This window comes from Silene latifolia, chromosome 6, assembly GCF_048544455.1.
Source record: "Silene latifolia isolate original U9 population chromosome 6, ASM4854445v1, whole genome shotgun sequence".
Lineage (NCBI taxonomy): Eukaryota > Viridiplantae > Streptophyta > Magnoliopsida > Caryophyllales > Caryophyllaceae > Silene > Silene latifolia.
In genome coordinates, this window is record NC_133531.1 from 108,068,470 (window position 1) to 108,078,837 (window position 10,368).

The 10,368-nt window shown below is 37.9% G+C and overlaps 1 non-coding gene across 1 annotated transcript; it reads right to left on the reverse strand.

The window, feature by feature from the left end:
* Positions 1-9,935: 9,935 nt before the first annotated feature.
* On the reverse strand, positions 9,936-10,041 carry LOC141589493 (small nucleolar RNA R71). The gene has a single exon (XR_012520430.1). It is a non-coding gene; the product is annotated as a small nucleolar RNA R71 (small nucleolar RNA).
* Between the last annotated feature and the right edge of the window lie 327 nt (positions 10,042-10,368).

Genomic DNA, 10,368 nt, shown 5'->3' on the forward strand with positions numbered 1-10,368 from the left:
ATATATACAAATTAATGGTTATTGGGGAACTCTATCAAACCAAAGATTTTCAATTTTCAATTTCATAGAAAATTATCACTAGCACTCAAAGCACGTAGAAGTCGGTCAAATTCTTAGGAGTGAGATATAAATAGGCATGCATAGCAACACAAGATTATACAATTGAAAAATGCCCAAGTAAAAGACCGAACAAGCATGTGAAGAATGTTATGACAAAAATCATAAGAGATGTGGTGGATGGTAGGAACATGAAATGGGTAGTTGATTGGCAATTCACTCAACTCTTTCTCCAAATAGTTAAAATTACCACATTCAATGCAAGTGCTCTCATTATCATCAAAGGTGATTTCAAGGGTGTCTATTTGGGGTACCCAAATGTCCTCATATTCCTCATCCCAACAAGGACCATTATCAAAGGGGTTGTCATAACAAGGCTCACCAAGTTCAACACAATTGTCTCCCTCTAATATGTCATCCTCAAAGGGTGAGTTTTCACTCAAGCTCACATCCATATCACTCTCACTTTGCCCATTAACATCAAATTCCATGGAAGTTGGGTTCATTGGTACACAAGAAGAGTAAGGTGACGGTATCCAAGCATTGGTTTCAAAATCAAGAATGTACCTCCTCATCATCACTCTCTTCATCTATCACACCATCTTCCCAAGGAGGGGCAAATATGTGAACATAGTGGGTTGGCTCAAGGTTATAGGAAGGTTTCTCAAAAATCTCATTTTCATCATAGTTTTCCTTAATGAATTTTTGAAATGTGGTTTTTATCGCTTTCATACCTTCCTTGGCACTTTCAAATATGTCATGTATAGTTTGCTTGAGACATTGGATGGTCATGAACTCAAAAAATTCCCAAAATTCCTCACAACTCATCTCACATATCCTACCGTCACTCAAGTGAAATGCCAAGTTGCGGGTTTCAAGGTTCATGCCATTATAAACAACACAACATGCTTCATAATCTGAAAGAGTAAAACCATGATGCTAAGTATGAGTCATATAATCTTCAAATCTTGCAACATATTTATTAAATGACTCATCTTCATATTGCCAAAAGGTGAATGTAGAAATGTTGACCAAATGAAATAAAACAAGTACAATAAAACTCAAGAAAAGAAGTACAACTAAAACTAGACAAAAGAACAATTCAAATACACAACACCGTCCCCGGCAACGGCGCCATTTTTGAATCGTCGGTTTTGTTACTCGTCGTCAAAAGTTACCTAGACCAAAATAATATTTATAACTTCACAAACTACTCTACTATTAGTAAAGAGGTAAGTAAAGGTCGGATCCCAAGGGACGGGTATTGATGTAAGATTTTCGATTGCAAATGGTCGTGTCTAAGGGTGTCAAAATTTGGGTTAAGATAAGAGGTTACTAAACTAAATAACAATGTAAATAAACAAGCAAGATGATTAAAATGAGATGTAAACGATTGATTAAAAGCACTAGGGTGTCATGAGTTCATAGGGGATTCATGGGAGTTGATCATACAAACATGTTCTCAATTATATGCAAGCACTTATTGTTATGATGGGATCGAGTTAGTGTATATCTTACAATCCTTAAGAAGGTTTGGGTCCCAAAGCCGAATCGATTAGATTGTACAACACCTACAAGTCGACTTAGTCCTTCCTATTCAACTATATGCATGGTCTAATGAGACTCGAGTTGGTTTATGTCTTACAAGTCTCATTGAAAAGATAAGTGATGGGTAAAAAATACAAGGATTCATAGGCTCGCATTTCATCAAACATAACATGTGCATAAGTTGAAATCACAACAAGCAAGCAAATAAATTATGAAAACATATTAGATTAAGCATGAATCAATCCCCATGTTGGTTTCCCCTAATTACCCATTAATCCTACCTAAGAGACTACTCACTCATTATCAAGTTTAACATGTTAACAAGGTTGTCAATCATATTAACCAGGCAAAACATGATGAACAAGTAAGAAAGATTAACAATAATTAAAACAAGGATTAAGAGAATTATACCTATGGAGATTCCAAAATAATAATGCAAAGAATAATAGAAGTACTTGATGATTGATGGAAGGTTTTCAATCTCCCAATAAACCCAAATGATCTTCTAATTACCCAATAATAAACTTGAATTACTCAATAATAAACTTGAATAATAATTAAGGAAAGATTAATGTGTAATTCTGTGGAAAGATTAAAGGATAATATATTCTAATCTACTCCTAATCTAATCTAAGTAAAGTTTATTTAATCTAAGAAAGATTGATGCTTTGATTATTACAAATGGAGTATATATAGTGGTACATCATTAGGTTAAGCAAGGGTAGATTAGTAAAGAGCATTGCTAAGTGAAAAGTTGAGGAAGTGCACTTCTCCAAGGAGATGCTCATCTCCTTTTTGCTAGTCTCGCAAAGATATGCTCATCCCGAGTGTCTAGGAAGATGGCACGGTGGTCCTGTCTCGTGATCCGAGCGGATCATGGAAGGGATGCTCGGATTGTATGGCTTCAAGACGAGCGTCTTGAGCACGGGACGCTCGGATTATGAGGGGAGGAGACTAGCGTCTTGCTATCGGGACGCTCGGATCATGAGAGGAGTGCTTCTCTTTTCTTACTGTCTAACAATCCGAGCGTCCTGAGTCTGGGGACGAGCGTCTTAAGTCTCGGGACGAGCGTCTTGGCGGACAGCTTGTCTATTTGAGCTCGGATTGAAAAACGGACGTCATTTCCTCATCCAGACTCTTATTGGAGTGATTCAGAAGCCTAGACCACTTGATTTTTTAACGCCGTTTCATCTAGCATACTTTCAGAGCCAAAGGAGCAACTCTTGGTTTAGGTTTCGAGCAATTTCTTCTTGCAATGTCTTCCTTCTCGTCATCCTTGCTTTTAAGCCTATGACCCTTCTATATACTCTTTATTCCTACATTATTGGTCATCATTCTTGCCTCCTCTTCATACTAGTCCATTTAATATCATCAAAAAGCTTCCAAATATGCACGGGAGAGGGGGAATTTCCGCCTAATTACCTTTTTTCCTACAAAACATACAAAATGCACTAGGAACGCAAAGTAGAAAGCATTTGACGGATAAAATGGCTATGGAATGTTATAATAATATACAAAATAGGCTCAATTAGGGGACTAAATGTGCGCAATTATGAGTCACATCAGAACCAGATTTTCGTCTATCTAGAGATGATCCTCTAGAATTGGATGAGGAAGATAAAGAAATTGAAGGTACTAATGATGAACTTGGAAGTCCTTCAAATGACAAGGGAAAGAGAGCTGAGATTATAGTTGATGATATTATAACCTCCTCTCAAAACAAGAATTTGGAAACTGAAGTTATAACTGATGAAGTTATAACTTCGAATCCAAACCAAGATACAGAATCCAGAGTTATACCTGATTCTACTATAACCCCAGGATTGGATTCATGGGGAACAATTATTGGATCCCATTCATTCGAAGAAGGTGAACCCAGTTCAAAAGACAATGATGTCCCTCTATCTTCTAAGAAATGGAGATATAAATATTCTCATCCCATGAAGAGTAAACATGGAAGTTTAAAGAAGGGAGCTCAAACACGTAGAACTTTGAATAACTTTTGCTCCTTCTACTCCTTTCTCTCCACCATTGAACCAACCAATATCAAAGAAGCTCTTGCTGAACCAGATTGGATTGTTGCTATACAAGAAGAGCTTCAACAGTTCGAACGAAATAAAGTTTGGCACTTAGTTCCGAGACCTAACGATCGATCTGTTATTGGTACAAGATGGGTGTTTAGAAACAAGTTGGATGACACGGGAGTTATTGTGGGAAACAAAGCAAGATTGGTTGTTCAAGGATACAATCAACTAGAAGGAAATGACTATGACGAGACCTTAGCTCCCGTGGCTAGACTTGAAGCTATTAGATTATTAATAGCTTTTCCAGCTCACAAAGGAATGAAACGATTTCAAATGGACGTTAAGACTACATTTCTTAACGGGTATTTGAATGAAGAAGTCATTGTAGAGCAACCCCCTGGATTTCTGGATAACAAGTTTCAAAACCTCGTTTATAAATTAGATAAAGCTTTATATGGTTTGAAATAAGCTCCCAGGACTTGGTACAATAGATTGTCCAAATTTTACTCGATAGTGAGTTTAAAAGAGGATCTGTTGACAAAACTCTGTTCCTAAAATCTGAGGGTTCCGATTTATTAGTTGTACAAATTTATGTTTATGAGATTATTTTTGGTTCAACTAACAATAGGCTGTGTAAGTATTTTTCAGATTTGATGACCTCAGAATTTGAAATGAGCATGATGGGAGTACTCTTCTTCCTAGGACTTCAAATTAAACAAACTAGTAAAGGCATTATGATCCACCAGCAAAAATATATCAAGGAACTAATCAGGAAATTCGGAATGGAAAATTCTCATTCTATGCCCACTCCTATGGTCACAGATAAGATATTGACATTAGACGAAGATGGTAAGTCTGTCGATGAAATGACTTATATGATTGGTTCACTTCTATATTTAACTGTTTGTCGCCCTGACATTATGTTTAGTGTGTATATTTGTGCTCGATTTCAATCGTGCCCTAAAGAGTTACACTTGATTGCAGTTAAGATAATCTTGAGGTATCTAATTGATACGTCAAAATTATATTTATGGTATCCACTCGAATGTAATTTTGATCTCATAGGGTATTCAGATGCAGATTATGCAGGTTGTTCACTTGAGAGAAAAAGTACTTCTGGCATCGCTACGTTTCTTGAACCATGCATTATTACATGAGGTTCTAAGAAACAAAATTCAGTCGCCTTATCTACTGCTGAAGCTGAATATATTGTTGTTGCATTGGTATGTTCTCAATTACTTTGGTTAAAGTAACAATTATCTGACTATGGTGTGAATGTTGGTTGTGTACCTATTCTATGTGACAACACGAGTGCTATAATAATATCAAAAAATCCCGCACAACACCCACGTACCAAACATAAAACATATTGATATTAGACACCACTTTCTTAGAGACCAAGTAGAGAAGGGCAATATAAGACTTGAGTTTTATTGTACGGAAAACAATGGGCAGATATTTTGACAAAGGCATTGGCTAGAGAACGTTTTGAGACTTTGCGGTTGGAAATTGGTTTAATTGGTGGCAACTAAACTTGTCATAAATATTTCTTATCTTTATGACGACTAGATTTAGACGAGATTATATGACTGTGTCCGTATATTCCGCTGCGAGTCTATATTTGCATAATATTTTATTATATTATTAGAATATTTCGTCTATATGTTGTTTATATTTTATGTCGATATACAAACCAAATTCAGTCTTTATAAAATATCCTGATCGAATTTTTTGATTATTTTGTATATAATTTCGGTTATTTCCACTTCTAATTTACCATATCATATTCTATATATCTTTTCATATCTTTACCATATCTTATCAAAATATTATCATAATTCTCTAATATTCTATATAAGATTGTATGTTGTCAAATTGGAAATAAAATCCAATACTTACCTTGTGTCAACCGTCCAAACATTACCAATTTGACTTCTACCATAATTCTATAACCTACTTTCCTAATCTTACCATGCGTCAAATACATTTTGACTATATAACCACTCTTTCCTCACGTCACTCATCATCACCATCACTCTTTCCCTTCTTTTTCGAAAACCGTAAAACTCAATCCCCCAAACATTCAATCTCACCTCACCATGATACAATCACCAAGACCTCAATCCACTCCTACCACCCATTCAACCACCAAGCTCACCAAACCCACCAACAATATTACCCCTTCCTCAACCCAACCGAAATCAAAACATCCACTTGCAACCCAAAAACATGGAGAGTCTAGCGTTGGAGGTAAAAGGAGGAAGTTAGATAAAGGGAAAAAGAAGGTGACTGTTGGAGATGAGGATATGGCGGTTGATCGTGGATTTGTAGTCCGTGAAAGTGTTCAGAGGACTATGTTTCGTGAGTTCATGCCACATGCAACGGAGACGGGGTTGAATAAACTCTCGTCTTACGAAAGATGAACGACGCTCTATTGATCAAGTGCTTCAATACGGCATTCATGGAGGCCGTAATTATCCCAGTGAATGGTATGGAAAAATTGAAGCTTTTCATTTTTTCTCGGATTTCCTTAAATTCCAAGAATGGGAGACGATTTGTGAGTTTTCCGGTCCGATTTATCCAACCGAAGTGGTTCAATTTTATGCATCTGTTGAAGTGTCGAATGGAGTGATGCATGCGGTTTTGAATGGGAAAGGAGTTGCCATCTCCATTGGCGATTTTTGTACTCCGTTTTCGGTTCCTAATGATGGACTTGAAATCAACCCAAATCGGGAATGGGGTGATGTAACGGAAGAGGTCAAGCTTGTGATTAAGAAATCTTTTGATAAGGATGCCACTCGTCATAGTCACGTGTTGACCGCATCTTTCTCACCAAAGATTAAGTTTTTTTTAATTTTCTTTGGAGTATCATACTTACAAGGCGAGGTGGTCGTGACAAGGTGTCAATTTATGAGATGGTTACCATTTTCTCGTGATTGGAAGGACGAATGGTGAGTCTTCCAATGCTTGTTTTTAATCGAATTATTCAAACAAGTATTCTTGCTCGAAAGGACAAGGTATCCACCACTATTGATTTGCCCTACGACATGTGGATATCTCGTCTTTTAGAGGTCAAGAAAGTTGTCGATGTTGAGAGCTATGGAATTATGACCCGTGATATAATGGGTGACAAATTTCTGCAATTTATGAAATTGGGAGTGATGGGTCAGGAATTAGTGTTTGTTTCGAAAGGAGTTATTGAGGAGAGGTCGTCTGATGTTTTGACGGCTTTGGATAAAAAGTTGGAGGAGTTTATGGTCGGAATAAATGAGAAAATGGAGTCGTAGACGAAGTTGTTGTTGGATGATGTTGCAAGGTTAGGGGCGGCAAAATTAAACAGAGGGATGACTATGTTGGTCTTGATGCGGTTGTTGCTTCGATTATGGCGTTAGAAGAGTGTGTCGAGCTGATGAGTTGGGATTTGGACACGGTTATTGTTCATGACGGGGTCTTGTCTTCGAGGCTACGAAGGCCCTCTCGCTCAAAGTGCTTAATTTTGATACATGTTTGACCACCCAGGCTACCTATGTTCGCTCTGGCCTTGATCGTCTCGAATCCCTCGAGTTTCGCACTAGACTCCGCTATGTCAACCCTAACACCATTTACCATCCCCGCTGTTAATCTTATCCTTGCTTTCGTCTTGCATTTTGTTTTCGGTCCTTAGACAATAATTCTCTATCATTCGGCCCATTAGGCTCAAACACTCTTATGTCATTTCGGCCCATTTTGGCATTGTTTAAATTCGGCCCATTGGCATTTCTCGTTTGGTTTGTTCATTTAGACATATTATCGTACAGTCGTTTGATGTTGATTACTTTCTAATTCTATAATATGTGCTTGCTTTTATTTTCTTTCCTCTTTTTATATTACCCTAGTTATTTTATACCTTGTTCTCGTCTTTTCGATGATGTCAAGAGGGGGAAGAAATGACCTTGATTTCTAGTATTTGCATAAGCTTGCTCCTTTTCAAGACCTTTAATCTCTTAAGTTCCTTAGATGCTATACTTTTGAATATATTGTCTTGCTTTGCATTTGACCCTTCTACAACATGATAGTATTACATTGAGGGCAAAATTTCTTTAGAGACAAATCATAGGTGGCTTGTCATCATCAAAAGGGGGGAATTTATTGGTCCATATATGATACGTGCATTTTGTATAGTCTTTTTAGCCTATTTTAGCACGTATTTCAATGTACTTTCGTCTTGTTTATATTGCATTTTGCCCCCGAATTGGCTACTTTGGTTCGTCTTACCCATTTTGTAGGAATGAACGTAAAAGTAGTGGAATCGTACCATTTTCGTCCCTTTTTGCATGCATTTTGAGGAGACGGGATTTTCAGAATGAGATCTTGCATTGGGATGCGTGAAGGAACGGTCTACGGAGCAGTCGGTTATGAATTTGAGCTTTTTTGGAGGAAGAATACTCGTTCGAGCTGTTTTATTGCTCGATCGAGTGGTTTCTATGGCTGGAAATGGTCGATCGAGTAGTATATTACACGATCCAATAGAGCTGGAATTAGGAGTTACTCGATCGAGTAACAATGCGCTTCGATCGAGTAGATTACTTGAGAAGTACTCGATCGAGTGTTTTTGACTTGCTTTCGATCGAGTGGTTTTGTCTTTCATGGGCTGTAATTCGTCCGTGAACTTGTTTTTAGCTTATGGACTTAGTATTTTTTCTATTTAAACGCATAATAACTAGGTTATTAGCATTCAGTTTTTATCTTATCATTCATCTTTCACTGTAAACACTACGTTGCTTTCTCTCTTTCACTGTAACTTTTGCTTTCGTATTTTCTCGCTCGGATTTAGTTGTTCTTTACGCCGGATTCTTGCGATTGTAATCCCTTACTCTCTTTTATTCTTAATCTTTCGTTTATTCATCTTAATTACTTGTTTTGTTCCTTTAATTTTCTGCCCTAATATCTTTTATGCAATTTAATTATTGTTTCATTATGTTTAATGTTAGTTTATTCTTTGTTATTAGTCTTGACAATATTAATAGCATGAGTAGCTAATTTGTTTCATGTTAGGATTAGGGGATCTACGGTAGAAATGTGACGATATAGTAAATAGGTTAGATGAGTTATTTGTGAGACTCTGTCCCCATAGCAATATAACTGTATTTACCGACTTAGTTGAGTGCACGCTTCTGAGTCACCCTTTTAATCTGGTTAAATTTAATCCTGGATCGGAAGATTGGACTAAATAGGCCTGCTATGAATAGTAGACTACCCTGACGAGGACGGGAGTTAAGTTAGTGGGAATCTAGGGTAGAAAGTGGACCGAAAGGACATTTCCATATCCGTCTCGCAATAATTTATTTAAGTTGTTTACAGTTAAGTCACTGTACTACCGTAGTGAACCGAAATCCTGACATGTTCCCTCTCTATTGATAGTTTATTCTCATTTTCTGTCTTTATTGCTCTTTCCTTGCTTCTCTTCCTTTAATTCTTTTAGTTTAGAAAACCAATTACAACCCCCCCCTATTTATGACTAAATAGACGGACTCTTACAGATATCTTGCCTCCCTGAGGAGATCGACCTGACTTCCCTAGCTATATAGTTAGCTTAGTTAGTTATTTTTTATAGGTATACGACAGCCCTGTCAAATTTTGGCGCCGTTGCCAGGGAGACAATTGCCCTATCTGTCTTTGTTTCGTTTATTTTATCCGTCTCAAGGAATTTTTATGCCTTGAGGCAGTTCTTATTCATTTTCTTTCAGTATTGTGTATGCCCAGGTCACATAGTTTAGAGTTAGTTTCAGCTAATTCTGAGCCAGAGAGACTGTTCTGGCATAGACTCCGTCTGCAAAGAGAATCACGAAAGGAAGACTTGAGTACTTTCGAACCAGAACTTCAGCATTTCCTATTTACAGAAAACCCGTCTTTTGAAGAAGATACTTTCAGTTCTGTAAACCAACCAGTAAAGATGCCGAACATTGCCAGTCATTCGGAGCCTAAAGCATCATCTATTCCAAAAGGTTTCAATCTCCAGACTGAAGATGGAAATACTTTTGACATCCATCCGTCCTATATCAATCTGGTGGAGAGAAATCTCTTTAGAGGTGTGGCAGGTGAAGACCCGAGGAAGCATATGGAGGTCTTTATGGACTATTGTTCTACTATCCCCGCCACAAAGGGGGTAACTCAAGACAAGATTAAGGAGGTGATGTTTCCTTTTTCTTTGACTGACTCAGCCAGGGAGTGGCTGACTGACTTGGACCGCACGTCCGCAGGGGTCATAGAGTGGGAGACCCTTGCTCGTGCTTTTTGTAAGAGACATTTCCCTCCGCAGTTCTATTCAGCTGAGGGCAAAAATCACTAGTTTCAAGCAGGCACATGATGAAACTTTCTATGAAGCGTGGTGCCGTTTCAAGAGGTTGGTGAGGTCTCTTCCTCACCATGGTTTTGATCCATGGTTTATGTCCAATCAGTTCTACAATGGGTTGTACGATGATCACCGAGCCATACTTGATGCATCATCCAACGGAAGATTCCAAAAGAACACTGACGATGATAAGGGATGGGCCCTTATTGAAGAGATGTCGACCCACTGTGCTGACTATGGGAACCTGAGGGATGGTATTAGAATAATTCATGCAGTCGATAAGAAAGTTGTGGCTCAGCTGGAAGCCATGAATGCTAGGTTTGATCAGTTGGAGCTGCATTCTGCTGGGGAGCCTCAGACGGTTCATTTGCTTACTAGAGGGGAGACCGTCACATGTGAGAGGTGTGG